This window comes from Prosopis cineraria, unplaced genomic scaffold, assembly GCF_029017545.1.
Source record: "Prosopis cineraria cultivar Desert tree isolate PC_DT_omini unplaced genomic scaffold, ASM2901754v1 PC6, whole genome shotgun sequence".
Taxonomy (NCBI): Eukaryota; Viridiplantae; Streptophyta; class Magnoliopsida; order Fabales; family Fabaceae; genus Prosopis; species Prosopis cineraria.
In genome coordinates this window covers 43,395,324-43,412,195 of record NW_026555337.1, presented here as the reverse complement: position 1 = coordinate 43,412,195, position 16,872 = coordinate 43,395,324, and the positions used below count along the sequence as shown (strand labels likewise).

The window sequence follows — 16,872 nt, the reverse complement described above, 5'->3', positions numbered from 1 at the left end:
AAGGAGTACATAATTGGCATATAATAACAATAGACTTAAGCTAATTAAAATTAAGTTGGAGAAAAATACAAGCCTATCACATTGGTGGGTTCAAACCTTTTATTATTGATATAATAATACGGGGATGAGAAACTTCGTAATCATTCTTCAAATTGTGAAGCAAACCTCAACCTTAATGCTTAATCAAGTTATCTTTAAAATATTTTTTTTTAACAAAAAATGGTAATTTTTGAAGTGAGAATATATTGAAAATGATAGTAAAATCTCGAAAGATTAATTTAATAATTACTGGGTTCTTGAATTTTTTTAAGATGTAAATATTAATTTTTACATTTGCAAACAAAAAATTTAATTATAATCTTGGTATCTTCCTGTTATGCAAGTGGTTTAAATACCTGTTTTCATATCATTAATTAATAAGGCAGTTGTCAGTTTACAATGAATGTTATTTTGTTGGGCTCATTCTCTGGTGGGAAAATTATATCAGACTTGTACAAGGGTTTTAATAAGAGGTTATAAATTAAGAGTTATATTGAGAACTTAAATGTTTTATTTGTAACTGAAACTCTTAAATTTACAATTATTTAAATTAATATTATTTTTTAAAAAAATTCTTCAAAAAAGCTAATTGTCATTGATTTATTCTCTTATCATTTTATTATCATACATTCTTTCAAAGATGTTCTAAAAAATACCATTGCACTTTTGTAAAACATAATTTTGGGACAGATATATTGTATATTAATTATCAGGAAAGGGAAATAGACAAAAGAATTAAGGTAGAGAAAAAGGGCTGAGAGAATTAGAGAAAAATAGATATTAGAAAAGAGACAAATTATAGTAATTTTTATTTATTTAAAGACATGTAGTAAATGAATTAAGATGATATTTATTAGCCTTAATCTAACCCTAGAATTAAACAATAATATATAGAAATTCTAAAATTAAAAAGGTAACCATAATTGTTGGAAGATAACAATAACTTGAAAATTACTTAATTAAAATAAATTTTAATTAATATTCAATTCTTCTAAATAAACTTCACATTTTCTAAAATAAGCATTTATTCTTTTCCTTCAATAATATAAGTCACGTAGTTATTTTATAAAATAACTTAATTATTATTTTTCATTCACGTATAAATAATAAGTAGGAATTTTAAATAGGAAAGGACTTAACTTACTTTAATCTTATATACTTTATATTTTTTATCTAAAAAAATTAAGACAATTATTTTTTAATGTATTAATAGTATTAATAATAAGAATTTGTTATCGAACAAATAATACATGAAAATATACTCCCTCCATTCAAAAATGTAAGATATTTTTAATCAAATCTTACCCTCAATAAAGTAGTTACTTACTTTCAAACTAACCCTATTTTTTTATATTCATCCCTATTAAATACCCTATAATAAATATAAAAATCATTATTAATAGTGACACTTTTGAAAAAAATATAATGATTATATCTAGAAAGACTAAAAATATTTATATATTTTATAATATCTAACTTTTAAAAATATTTTATATTTTTAAATAGAGAGAATATATATTTTAATATAATCAAAAATAAAAACCGAGGTTTTTTCTTTTAAATATAAGCATTTAAATTTAAATATAATATTAAAGCTTGACCGCGTTCAAATTTTCAAAAGCAATTTGGGTGGGCCGAACCTTTCATCCACCTTCACTAAGCAAACAGACACACACATTGTATTCTCTCTGAGAAGCCCGAAAAATAATAAATTTCCATTTCGTCTTTTCCCTCTTCTCTAAAGTGAAAAATTCCTGCCTTTGTTTCTAAGTCTATCTGCCCAAAGGCCAACAACAGCATCTAAACCCAGTTTCTTCCTTACTTTCCATCCACAAATTCCTCACAAAACCGTAATCCGAAAACTTCACGCATCCAAATTCGGCTTCAATTGCTCTGTCAGGGCCCAGAAACTTCATTTTTAGCTCCTTTTTCACCCACCTTCTGCCGCCGCCGTGTCGCCGTCGCCGCCTTTCTTCTCCGTTTGAGGATTCTTCTACCTTGAAGGTGAGTTTTTCTTCTAACCCTTTTCCAGGTCAAAGAGGAATTCTTGCTTCTTCTTCATCTTTTTTTTTTTTGGGCAACGAAATTGTTGCTTCTTCTATGTATTTTTTTTTTTATTGGGTAGAATGCTTCTTCTATGTATTGTTAGTATAGGGAGCTGTGTTTGACTAGTCTCTGATGTTCTTCTATTTTTGTCCTCTGAATTGAGCTTTGTTGTAATTTTTTCTGTTAGAAGTGGGAATTATGTTGAATAAATGGAAATTTTGAATTCTACTTTGTGATCAGGGTCGATGGCTGAACTTGAAAACAACGTTGGGTTCTCCTCGGGGATGACGACGTTTTCGTTGTTCAATCGTTCACGAACAATGAACTCAAACTCACCCCCAACAGAATCGTTTCAGAAACCCTATCTTGAACCCACTCTTGATCGTTCTGGTTCTGGAAACAAATTTTACAATTCCATTGAATCAGTGAAGTCTGCGGGAAATTCTCTGAAAGGGAAAGTGAAGAAACTCTGTAGTTTCTTTGAATCTAGGAAAGATACATCAAAAAGCTACGATGAAGCTTCTCTTCCATCACCTAGTAAGTTAAAGCCCACAAAATCAATTGATTCTGATTCTGGAGTTTCTTCAAGTTTCAGCAATAGCTCTGGTATTAGACTACCCGGAACTGAGGATCGAATTGTGATATACTTCACTAGTCTGCGTGGAATTCGAAGGACTTATGAGGATTGCTATTCTGTTCGAATGATCTTCAGGGGATCGGCGTGTGGGTGGATGAGAGAGACATATCAATGGATTCAGCATACAGGAAGGAGTTGCAGAGAGTGCTGGGACAGAAGAATGTGACTCTCCCACAAGTGTTCATTAGAGGGAATCATGTGGAGGATCTGATGTCATAAACAATCTCTTTGAAGTTGGAGAATTGGCCAAGATCCTCGAAGGATTCCCAAAGAGGAAACCCGGGTTAATGTGTGAGAGCTGTGGAGATGTGAGGTTTGTGCCTTGCATGAATTGCAGTGGAAGCAGGAAAATCTTGATGAAGATGAAGGGATTCTCAAGAGATGCATGGAATGCAATGAGAATGGACTGATTCGCTGTCCAGATTGCGGTTCTTGACCTCGCTTTCAGAACATGACACTGAACACAAACATGTAGACAATTTAGTGTCGGATTTGGATCTTCTCTGAACAATGCTAACTGCTCCTGTCTGAATTCCAGTCTGTTTGCTCGATCCGGAACTAGGAGATGGGCTTGATTCAACGGCTAACGAACGTAATGTGCTGCACAATTACTGGGTTAAAGATGAAGCCAACAGGTGAAATTTCATACAGGAGAGGTCAGTGTGTGGTTTCTGAAAAAAGTCAGTCCCATTGGTGGTGTTCACGTGTCTGTTCTGTGATATATCAGTTTAAGTGTTAGTTCAGTTCTTCATAGGTTAGTATGAATTTTGGTTGCTGAGAGATAAATAATCAGCAAAGGAGTTCATTGTGGGTAATGAACTTGTGATTCAAATTCTCTTTGAATTTGTGGTTGTGTTTTTGGAATCTGTGTCACGAGCTGATGGGATTCAGCTCAATGAAAAAAGCGAGTTTGGGTTTGAGTATGTGTGTGATTGTAATTCACAGGGAGGAGGGTCTCTCTTTCGAAGCAGTGTATATATTTAGATTCCTATGGGAAGGATTTGTAGACTCTGGCCATTGTCCATTGTCCATTCAGAAATTTATAATGTGAATGGGTTTCTATTGTACCTTTCTGTTCTTACATGAAAAGCTCCAAACTTAACTTTAATGCCTTTTGATTGGTAAAAAAGTGTTTTCTAAAAAGATGAGAAATTTACTTGTCATATTTTCATTTTAGGTGCATCTTCAATTCTTTTTAGAAAACACTTTTTTGTGTATCAAATATGTTATAGGTTTAAAGTGTAAAAGTATTTAAAAAATTTTCTTTAGAATATTCTGGTATTGTTAAATTAATAATAGTATATAAGTATTCATTAATTTTATAAAAAAAATTAATTTTTTTCAATCTGTTAAAATAACCTAAGTTTTAATGATAAAATTTAATGAATTGGGAAAAGTTTGGCATCTTTTATAAAATTAATGGATATTTATAGATTAGTGATGATTCAAGGATACAAAAAGCTTTCGAAGAAGAAGTAAGCTTATGGATATTTTAATATCTTAATCCTATATTATAAAATCCTCATAATTTCTAAAGTAATGTGCTTTTTTAAAATTATTATTGGTGCTTATACCAGTTATAACCTTCCTTTTGCTCTTGATATTACTAAAGATGTTGTAAACTTATAATTTTTTTTTTGCCAGCTTTTAAACTCGTAATTTGGGAAAAATAGGAGAGTTCCTATGTATTATCATGCACAATCTTAAGTATGGCTTATGAATATACCATGACAAGATAAGATTAATGTTACATTGATCACATGAAGCTAGTATGTTCTATTGACAATCAACTCTTTGAAAATTATAAGGTATTGTTTATTAAATGCATTAAGATACTGATTTAAAGATTAATAATCAAAACAGTAGTTGAATCAGTTATAAACAAAACATTTTATTAAACTGATTAAAATACTGGTTTAATGGTTTAGCAAATAAACTGGCCTAGATTTACATATTATGAAAAATATCATTCATCATGAAAAATTTTATTCTTGGTTTCTTTTTTTTTTTTTTTTTTGTCAACAATTCTTGATTTGATTTGATATCTCTTCATAGAGTTTAAGCGCGTGGTATCACAATTTGTGACGTGAAATTACACATGTACTTAACCTTGCTCAACTCGTTTCACTAGTAATTTGAATGCTTTTTTTTTTTTTTTCCATGATCCAAACTATTACCTCCATTTTAAATAATATAAGTATCTTTCTTTCAAGTTGTATGTTCAGTATGTAAGTATTTTACGGAATTTTAAGAGCAATTAGCACCTCTCCACCTAAAATTACAATAGGAGACTAGGAGTATATTAAAATTACTTGTCTTTCATCAAAAACAAATAATTAATTATTGATATTCCGTAAAATGTCTTTTACACTGAAACATCTTATATTAAAAATGGAGTATTTTGAATTTTCGTTTTTACTACTTTCTTCTCATAAGATGTCTTGCCAACTTTTTCTTTCATATAATCATTACAAATTTTGTCTTTTTCTTCCATGCAGACAAATTTATATCAATATTCAATATTGTCATCTCTATTATAATTATAAATTTTACGTTTGTTTACTTGAATTCTATTCAATGTAATACTTCATTTGCATCCCTTACTAGTCACATTAAAATAAGAGAAAATTCATAATCGGGTAAAATGACAATTCAGTCCTTAAACATTTCACCCCTAAACATTTAAAAATCATGGCAATCTTGTCCTGTAGCTGACTAAAAATCATAAACAATAACCTCAAAATTAGAAAAAATGACTAAAAAATCATGGAAAAAGACTTGTAATTTTGGGTCCTTTTTTATAATTCTATAATTAACTAATTATCAAAGTTAATAGTAAAGGAAAACTCATCATAGTTTAAAATGTTTAGAGAAAATTGCATAACAATGAGTTTAAGATTGGATATGTTTCTATGCTTATAATTTAAGGGCTAAATTATTCTTATGCCCTTCATAATTTCATATTAAGTTTGTGAGCATTACTTCATGCTCTCGTGCTATGGCATGATGTGGGAAGATTCTAGTAAATCCAATAGCAAATTGGCTGTCATATATGTTTTGTTGTTGAAGTTCTTAAATAATAATATTAGAGTCATAATCTTGATGTTTGTGGAGGTCGTTTTTTAGGTGAATGTTTTTCCTTCTTTTAGTTCGATGTAGCCCAAGGATTTGTCCTCGGTTCACGTCAAAGTAGATGATCCTTTGCTGATTTTTGACTTAATACCTTTAAATTAATTTCCAATTTTTATTATTTTTTTTACTTCCCCCCCTCTAAAAGTGATTAGTAACATCCAGATGTATGTGTCACTTAGAGAAAAAAAAAATTCATTTAATTCAGTTCTTAAATTTTGATTCCAAACAATTAAGGAATGTTGCATGTAAGATCTGGATTGATAATATTGGCAAAGGAAAAAAAGATATAATTGATGAAAATATATTTCGTCACAATTTGTATATGTATCTTCGATCAGAGCCTAACTCGGATTAACCAGTCAAACTATCGAATCATTAAATCAGTCTCTTAACTAATTCAATTAAGAGTTTTGGATGGGTTAAATGTGTTGGATTTTCTTCTTCTTTTTTTTTTTCCATCTCTATGTTGAGCTTGAAATGAAATCGTTTGAGTTAAAAATAAAATAAAGAAAAACTAGCAATATGTCAAATTTGTGTTGTAGTAATTCTGTTTTACTGGATTATATTTGGTTTATCATTAATGTTCCATTTACTTATGAACTAATACTTTTTTTATTCAAAGATTACTCTTTTTAGGATTATATAGAAATGTTTTAGCATATTTTAATTGAATTATATCACTTTAAACATGATTAGGTTAATCTTGGTTGAACTAACTACGGTTTGGTTTTCGAATACATTATTCTTTACCTAGACAAATTCTTTACTTGTATAATTTTTTTTGGAGAGCGGAAGAAATTTTTTATTGATACTATCTTTTAAAATATTAACTAGAAGTACTAATTATTTTGATTTTTCAATGCCTTGCCACAGACCCAAGGTACCTCTCAGCTCTGACGTCCATTGCTAATTTTATAAGCTTGAATGAGACTTTGCAACCTCATAATCAAAAACAAAAGGATGATATGATCATAAAATTAAAAAATAATTATTTGGTTATGTAGTTTTGGTTAGTTGTAAAATTATAAAAATGATATTTTAAAAAATAAAATTATAAAAATTAAAATATTTTAAAATATTAATCTTTATCATTTTTATAAAGATTAAAAAGGGGTTAGTAATTTAAACTAGGATAAATAAACAAATTACTTCCTGCACTTTAAGCTTAGTAACACTATAGACACTAAACTCATTTGTTGTGCTGTGTAATATGTTTTTTTAATTTTTAAAAACATATAATCTAGCTACTGCCATTAAATGTTAATTTTGACAATTAATTGATTACAAAATAACAAAAAAAACATGAAGAGTTAACTTTTCTATGACTTTTGAGGTACTTTTTTATCATTTTTTAACCAATTAATAATTAAAGTTAATTTTTATTAATGGTAAAGATTAGATTGCACCATATCCAGAAGTTAAGGGAACAAATTGCACAATAAATGAATTTAAATTTTATGGTGCTACTGTACCTAAAGTTTAGAGGGTAATTACTCATTCATCCTTTAAAATATTAGTCCCAAAATTTTAACATAATTTTATTTCTTAAAAGGAAAAATATAGATTTTGGTTCTTATACTTTGTTCGCATTTTGCTTTTAGTTCCTATACTTTTTTTCACTATTTTATGTCCCTATACTTTTATTTTTTTTCTTATTTTTAATCTCTTTATAAATAAAGTGTAGAGACTTTGGAGGGATGGAAAACAATAAAAAATAAAGTGTAAGGACCTAAAGTATAAAAAAAGTATAAGAATCAAAAGAAAAATATAAGTAAAACATAGAGACCAAATATTATATTTTTTTATATAATGACTAATATTTTAAATGGTTAAAATTATAAAAAATAGTTAAAATTTAAGAATTAAATTAAAATTATAAAAATTAAGTTATAATGAGAAACTGAATATCAACATTACAAGAATAAATAATTATATTTTTTTAAAAAAAATACATGGTAAGCCCATGATTTTTCTGGGGGGCGATTGCTTTTCTTTTTATCTATGACAGAAAAGGCACAACTTTTCAACCCAACTGCTAGGGCGGTCCATATTGTAACAGTGACAATTTTAATTAATGAATTAATTTATTGATCACAACTTTCCAGCCAACAATGTGTTAGCTTAGGAAACACTATAATAAAATAACAATAAATAATAATAAAATGAAAGTAGAATGGCGAAGTTTAATGAGGGCATTGAACGAAGAGAATGTGATCTGATATTGTGAGCTTTATCTGCCGACCACCGAGAAAAAGGATTTTCCTAATTTCTATTACCACTCGATTCCGCGTTTTGTCAACATCCCACCTGTCACTTTGTAAAAGGCTTAAAGCCAAACACTTTACTCTCAAGTCTCTAGACTCTTGTGGAAGGCTTTCTTATTTAGTTATTTTTCTTAATAAAATAAAATATGAAAATAATTAGGTCTGTCTTTATGGTGTGTAGGAAAATTCATCAAACCACCGAGTAGGGTTTGGCTTTCTATTTATATAAGAATTCGGGTTTAAAAATGAAAAAATTTTAAGACAATCAAGCTCCTAATCCCAACCTTAAAAAAGGGCTTTAGGTCCAAGCTATCCTCAAAGCCCTATTTAATTTTTTTTCTCCCAACTTAGAATGCATTTTTAGTAAGTGGAAAAAAATTCTAAATACTTGACCGTTCTATGTTCTTTAGCTCTCTTTGTCTCTGGATTCAACCTCTCCCTCTCTTTTCTTCTAGCTAGCTCACCTCTCAATTCCTCTCGTCACTCTACTCGCCTTTTGGCTCTCTCTATCTCTCAACTAGCCTCTCTCTATTGTCTCTTGACTCAGAATCTCTAGACTCGGTGTCTACCTCTCAACATTTTATGCTTTTCGCTTTTTGACTGTTTTACTGTCAAATAATTCCTCTTTTGGCATAAAAATTTTTGTAATCTATGAATGTTTAAAATTTCAATTTAATGCTTACTTCTAAAATTTCAATTTGATTTGAAAACTTTAATCCCTTATCTTACTTTACAATGACTTTATCAATATGCCTCGTATATTTTGTTTTTGAAATTTATTGTGAATTTTGATAGCATTAATTAACATGTATTTAAACTTTTAAATCTTTTATTTATTTTTTAAATGATATGAGACATTGGTTTAGTTTAAATTGAATTTTAAAGTTAAATTATAATGTTAAATATTATGCTATTGAATTAAATTATTTTTAAAAAAATAACATTAAATTATAATATTAAATTCTTTTTTTGGAAAAAAAAACAGGACTTCTAAGCTTAACATTAAGCTCTATCAATAAAATTGGAGTCTCAAGATTTGATTAAAATTTAGGAAACCAAGTTACAAGGCCTGACCTTTAAAGGCCAAACTTATAAGGACTAAGTCCAGCTCGTTTTGACATCTCCACCACCAAGATGTCTGAATCATGTGGCAAAGGGTATTCATCCAATTTTATCAAATATTTCAAGTTTGAGTTGTATACGACAATCATAAGTTTTTGATGGGAGACATGCCTCTGAAAAGATGTGCTCGTAAATTACTAAGCAGATTAATTTGGATAAAAAAATTTGGGGGAAAAAAAAGGAACTCACGCAGAAAAATCACTAGAAGGATGATAATTAGGTTTTGGACAATTTTTTTTTAAAAAATGAATTGAAAATATTGGTTCAGAAAATTCTAAATAGTAATATCAATTTAAATATTTTATTTATAATTGAAACTCTTAAATTTTTAATTATTTAAATATATATTTATAACTTATTTTTTAAAAATTTTTACCCCAAACACAACTATGATTTATTCAAATTTATCTCCTACGTATATCCACGGTAGAATCATAGGATGTGAACCATTTCCCATAACATTGTCAAAAAAAAAAAAACAGTCTCCCATAACAACTATTCTTTATAATCTTAATCACTATTATTTTTCAAATTTATCCTTAATTAAACATTGATTTCCCTCTATAGTGAATAAAATTATTTCTAATGTCTTCTGTAATTTCTCTTTCATAATTGTTTGAATTTCTGATCTTAATGAAGGGTATTTAAGAAAGATAACAATTTAGAAAAATGATTTATTAAAAAAGAAAATAAGAGATATTAAAAGATGAGGAGCATGGAAATGGAGGGCTTACAGAGAGATAAATACACAGTAAAAGTAATGAAAAGAAAATTCTTACATCAATTATTTAAATTATTATTGATGGGTTGGGCATCATGCATCCCTCTCTAACGCTTTCCGTAATGCCACATCTTTTCAATTTTGTTCTTTATGTAATTAATTTTTATATAAAATAAAAAATATTTTAATAATTTAAAACGTTAGGTTTTATAGTTTTTCATTTTTTTCAAAGAAAAATATCAAATTTTATAGTATTTTTCTTTAAAAAATTGTAAAAAAATCCAAAACTGTATTGTTTTTGGATTTCAAAACATCAGAAAATTTTTTATTTCACGTAAAAGCCTATGATCCAAAAAAAAAATTTAAAAAGGTGAAATTATAAAAAAGGAAGAGACGTAAATTAGAAGTCGTTAACCCTTCATCAATAAAGGATACTCCTACTACTAAGAAAAAAAAGTATAATGTTCTCCCATTGAGAGTTGAGAGTATAGTATGGGTATGTTTGATTTTGTTTTTATTTTTTTCATTTTTTGTAATAAAAAAACCCATTTTGAGTGAATGTTTTGCATCTAAATATTTTAAAACTATTTTTATTTTTTATTTTTAAACAACAATAGAAATATCTTACAGCTGTTTTCATTTCTTTTTTTATTTTTCATTTTAAAAACACGCCACTAGCCTCGATTTCCAATTGCTGGGTGGTTATCGTAGATCTCTACCAGTCGCCACAATTAGCTGCCACCGCCCACCATTAGTTTTAAAAAGATTATTTTAAATGAAAATTGTGAAATTATTCTAATAAAAAAATTTCCTTTTTATTTTTAAAAATGACTTTTAAAAATTGATTTATAAAATAGTTTTTAGAATGAAAACTAGGAAGAAAAATCAAACAACCCTATATTATTCGAAAATTTTAATCCTTCAATCATACATTATTTGTTATTGACGGACCATCTATTTCTAAGAGCCTCATTGTACTTCATTACTATTTGGTAACTTACCCATTAAGCTTCTTGATTAGAGTTATTTTAAGAAGTTTGCTTTAAGTGAGGCCCTTATGCCCATTCTAAATAATGTTTTTTTTTCTTATTATTCCGTTGATAAACCTTTTTTTTTTTTCCTTGTAAAAAGAGGATGAAAAGTGTGCGCGCGCTTGTGTGTTTTCTCTCCAAAGTTATGTTGGCTCTCCAATATTGGGAGCTTTAGGTGGGGGCCTCAAGCCCTTTTCTAAATAATGCTTTCCTTATTATTTCCATTTATAAATCTTTTGAAAAAAAAAAGAGATGCAAATTATAAATATTTTTTTTTTTTTAAAAAAATTATGTTTGTTTTCACTTATTGGTAGTTTTGGGTGTGGGCCTTAAGCCCATTCCAAATAATGTTTTCCTAAATTTCCTTATCATTTCCATTGATCCCTTAAACTGATATTATTTGAAAAACTTTTTGTGAAAAGAGATGCAAATTCTATATGTTATCATTTTTATCTGGAGAATCACACTTAAATGGTACTCAAATACAATTAACTACAATAAAATTTATTGACAACTGAATTTGCTATGCTCAATCAATAAATTTTGTAGCTTTTTAATATATTGTTATTTAACTAAGTCAAATTTAAGTTTTGTCAAGTTAAAAAGAGGATAGTTCTTCCAAAAATATTTTCTATTAAACTTGAAACCTTGTATTTAATTGGTTATAACCCAAGGGCAAAGCCAAATTTTTTTACTAAGGGGGCCCAAGATGACAAATATGTATAATAATTAAAAGAAAGTTATATGTATATATATCACCGAGATAATATAAATATTTCAATATATATATATTTATATTTAATTTTACACACATATACCAATATATATATATATATATGTATTTATTTATTTTTAGTTTTACTCATCTATCTTTCATGGGATAAAAATCATTAGTTACTATATCCACAATAAATGTTTTGGTAATTTTCTTCTCAATATAAATTATCATTAAATTGATAAAAATTTTATCATCCCTATGAACAAAAAATAATTTAAATATATCATTGGAATCTAAATTTCTATTTAATGTAATAAACTCTATTACTTACTTATTGAATTCACTATTTAATTCTTTCAATTGATAATAATAATGAATAAATATATTAACACATTAACAATGCTCAATTGTCATAAAATCTTTATGTCAATGAGATCAAATTATATCAGAGTGGAAATCATTTACTCCCTCCATTTAAAAATATAAGGTATTTTTTGAAGAGTTAGATGTTAAAAATGTAAGGCATTTTTAGTTTTCAAGATGTAATCATTACTTTTTTTAAAAAAAGTGTCCCTATTAATAATAACTTTATATTTATTGTAGGGTGTTTAATAGGAATAAATATAAAAAAATAGGGTTAGTTTGTAAATAGGTAACTATTTTTTTGAGGTGAGATTTAGTTAAGAATGTTTTATATTTTTAAACGGAGGGAGTACATCATAAATTTTAATAACTTGATTATTTAGAAAAAAAGTAATTCTTTTCTGGAAGAACATTTTCATCAAACCCCTTCACTTTTATATAAGTGATTTTATGATAGATATTAAACACATATCATTTAATATTATCTTAAAATTTTTGTTGCAATGGTTAATAAAGTTTGTTAATAATAATTCTCATAATTTCTTTTATTAAATATAAAATGAAAGAAAAATAAAATGACACCAATATTTCAAAAGCATGTATAATATTATCTTGTTAAAAATAAGTAGATCTCATGGCAACCATATCTTCAAGTCATTGAAATAGTTTTTTTATACATATGTAAAAGACTACATATATAATTGAAATGAAAATTTCATCTAATATTTCATAACTTTTATAATGTGTTCAATTTATGAGAGTCAAAAATATATATCTCATATATTTTATTAAAAAAATTAAAAAATTACAGGAGGTCGTGGTCCCTGTTAGTCTCCACTCTCTCCAAACCTAATACAGCCCCTTTCAAGGAACCAATATCCATCAATAGATTTTATAATATTAAATTGTGTTTTGAATGATCTAAACATAATTTTCCCTTATCATTTTTGGTAAAAGATTACGTTTTCTTTCCATCATCACTAGCTTTAGGTGTGGGCCTTACGCACGGTCTAGACAATGTTTTCCTCATTATTTCCATTTTTTTTTTAAAAGATATGCTAATTATTGTGCCTTTTTCGCAGACTATATATAATATGATAATTTCACCAATAATCAGTTGTGTGACATATGCATGCATGTCTAAATCAAATATTTGAGCCCTTTTCATTTTATATTTTACTATTTGTGAATCTGCATATTACAATGTTTCCATTTATCCAAGAACCTTTCTACGAGCTAGGCTGGCATATTCAAGTTATGCAACAGTTGTATCAAAATTATCTCTCAATTTTGTGATACATTATGAGACTAATCTCTTTAATATACTCTTTCCATTTCAAATTATAAGATATTTTTAAACAAAATCTTATATACCAGTAAACATTATTAAATGCACTTAACAATCTTATATTTTTAAAATAAAAATATAAACTTTTAAAAATACTCATCATTTAATATATTGAAAAGAGAAGAGATAGAAATTAATTATAAAGAGAGAAATGGTAGTATTAGAATTAGTATATTTAATGAAACCTTAATCTATCAAAAGTGTTTTATATTTTGAAATGAAGAAATACCTTTAAAAGTACATTATAATTTGGGACAGAGAAAGTAATATTTAAGTGTTTGTACATATTAAATAAATATTAGACTAATTCATGAAAAACCCCACACTACATATTCTTTCAAATTTATTTGCCCAATATTATTAAACTGTTCTTCATTTCATTACTAGAACTAGCATCCCTTGACACTGATTATGAAACAAGTGGGAATAGATTGATAGACTTAAGGCTCCATTTGGTAGGATGGATTGAAGAGATGGGACTGGTATTAGCTAGTACCAGCTTTTTGTATTTGGTATGGAGCATTGAAAAATTTAATCCCAAGCCCAATCCCATCTATGTGGAATTACTCAATCCCACCACCCCTAGTATTAGGAAATCAATCTTGAGATTGATTTTTTTCAGACTAAATTACCCTCATTCTCACACCTTCTCTCCCATCTCTCTACCCTCACCTCTAACCCCATCCCTCACCATTCTCTCACACAGTCAAGTCTGCCATAGCCGTCCTTGGCATCGATGTCGTTCTCCACCATTGATAGGTTCATCTTCCTCCCTGCTCCCTCTATCTACCTTCGACCATTCTCCCTTCGTCTTCCTTCCATCTTTTACCATAGGCGCTTTTCTCCCTTTGTCTTCCTCCCTTCTCTTTCTGTCTACCTCTCGCCGTCATCCACCACTAGTTCGAGTCTTCTCCCTTCGTCTTCCTCCCTTCTCCCTCCGTCTACCTCCTGCAGTCCTCCAATACTACATCTTCTCACATCTACTCGCCTTCTTGCCTTCGAATCTATGTTGAACAAGGTCATTGCGTTTGCCTTCGAATCTTTGAGATCCATCACATACAAGAATTGTTGCTGTGTTTGCTTCCAGTTCCATGTTGTTGAATAGGGTGATAGGTGGCAAGGGGAGGTTGGGTCCGATTCATGAGTGACAAAAAGATGGGTTTTGGCAATTTTTTTATAGTCTTTTTATAATTTATGTTAATTATAAAATAAAATGAAAGAAAGTATTTCCTACAATCATTACTCTATACCAAACATAATTTTAAAGCCCCAATCCCAATCCAATTTCAATCCCCGTGCCAATTCCAATTCTTTCAAATTCAGGCCTGCGTACCAAACACGACCTAAGGGTCTATCAAGTTTAAGGGACCTTGCTTCTCTCCCTGAGCGCCTACGCCTCTGCGGTCATACTACAGAGAAAGTTAGGAAAATCTAAACCATTTAGATTTAAAATTTTTTATTTTTATTTTTATTTTATATTTGTTACAATAGAATTTAAAAATTATAAAAAATTTTGGTAAATATGTTCATCACCAATCTAGACAGTATAAATTTAATTTGAAAGGTCTAAATTTAATGCTAAATATTTTTATAAATTGACTATCTAAACATATAATTTCTTAAAAAATATTTTTTCGAATGTGAATATTAGAATATTATCTTTATTTTTACTGTATTTATCATAATAAAAATTTATGAAATTTATGAAAAAAATTTAATATTAAATCTGCATTGTTTAGAATATATTTAGATAGTCAGTTTATAAAATTTTTAAGAAAATTAGTATTAATTTAAACTCTTCAAATTAAATATATACCAAATTAATGATAAAGGTATTTATAAACATTTTTTATAGTTTTTATAATTTTTATTTTAATAAATATAAAATAAAGAAATTAAAATTTTAAATCTAGACTATTCAAATTAATCTAAATGGTCCAGATTTTCTTCAGCTCTCTTAGCAAAGGGGCAATAGAGAGATGCCAGCTCCAAGTTTAAGAGCTTGCAACCTCACTTGACTTAGGCTTAACCTATTCACCTTGCAATAATGCATTTTTTTTAGCAAACAATATTGTTCTTTTAAGTAAATAGGCTAATGTTGTGTTTGAATCAATGATATTTGAATTTGGACCAAATCTCTAGTTACATACAAAAAAATCTATCTAGTTGGATTTATTTCAAATTTAAATCTATTTTTTATTATAATTCTTTTATAATTTTAAATTATCTCTACACCCTAATTATTTAAAAATCAGTCACTTCAAATCTCTTATTTTCTTCTTGTTTTCACTATTAATATATCTATCACTTTCATATTTTTTTTTCTCATATCTCATTTTCATATCTTGTTGATTGAAAAATAAATGTAAGTCCAACATTTTTTATTTTTGCTTCAAATCTTAACTCTGTTTCTTTTCTTCCTTTAAAATTTTGTGAAGTATCTAAACAAATTATTCTAAATACATGTATGTTAAATGTGAATTTGAAATTTAAAATTCAAATCTATCAATCCAAATGCTACTTAAATTTATTAGCATAAGTTTAACCTATAGAATTGTCAATTTTCCTATTGTTCTATATCATAGTTTTGAGAAACTAAACCTTAAACAAAGAGTGTTCATAAGTTTAGTTTCATTTGATCTTGGGCAAAAACTAAACCGATCGACCTAAACCAATTGGTTCACCTAAGCCTGGGTTCTTTTTGATTTGCTTGGTAATCAATTAGGTTCTATTTTCTCTTTGGTTTGGTTCAAATGTGAATTAAACTTGGATGGTTTTTCTTTTTCAAAGATTTACATATCATAAGCATATTTTATAAGAATGTGAGATCGATTGGGTTTGGGCTTATTTTGCAAAGGGTTATATAAAGTTATATTGGATTGGGTTGGAGAACTTAGGATAATTTATTGATAAATAAATAGTCTGAAAATTTCAACCAAGTTTGGGTTAAAGTTCTATTTATAAGACCTAAAAATCAAAGAAATCTTGATTATCAATCAACTTTGGTAAGTTATTTTTTTATTTAGTTTGTTTCTTTTAATTTGGTGTAGTTTTAAACACCCTTACCTTAACCAACCTGGCAAGAAGTTAGGCCTTGTTTGGTATAAAGGGTTGTAAGGGTGGGATTTAGATTGGTATTGGATAATATTACTTTTTTTATATTTTTTAGGAGGCAGTGAGAAATTTGATCCCAGTCCCAATCCTTTTTAGGTGGGATTACTCAATATCACCCACCCGTAATATTGGAAAATCAATCATGGGATTGATTATTATTTGACCAAAATTCCTAGCACCCTCCCTCCTTTCTCTCTTGTCTCTTCCTTTGCCCTCCACCCCTCTCCTCTTTCTTATGTCTCCCTCTATCTGGATGCACCTCAGTGGATGAACTACATCTCCTAGCTTAGCTTTGACACTAGTAATTTTGTGCCACATGCTATGGCTTGTGGATAAT

At 28.2% G+C, this 16,872-nt stretch overlaps 1 pseudogene; it reads left to right on the top strand.

Annotated features, from left to right (window-relative positions):
- Window positions 1-1,779: 1,779 nt before the first annotated feature.
- LOC129314348 (uncharacterized protein At5g39865-like) lies at window positions 1,780-3,750 on the top strand (annotated as a pseudogene).
- The last annotated feature ends 13,122 nt before the right edge of the window (window positions 3,751-16,872 follow it).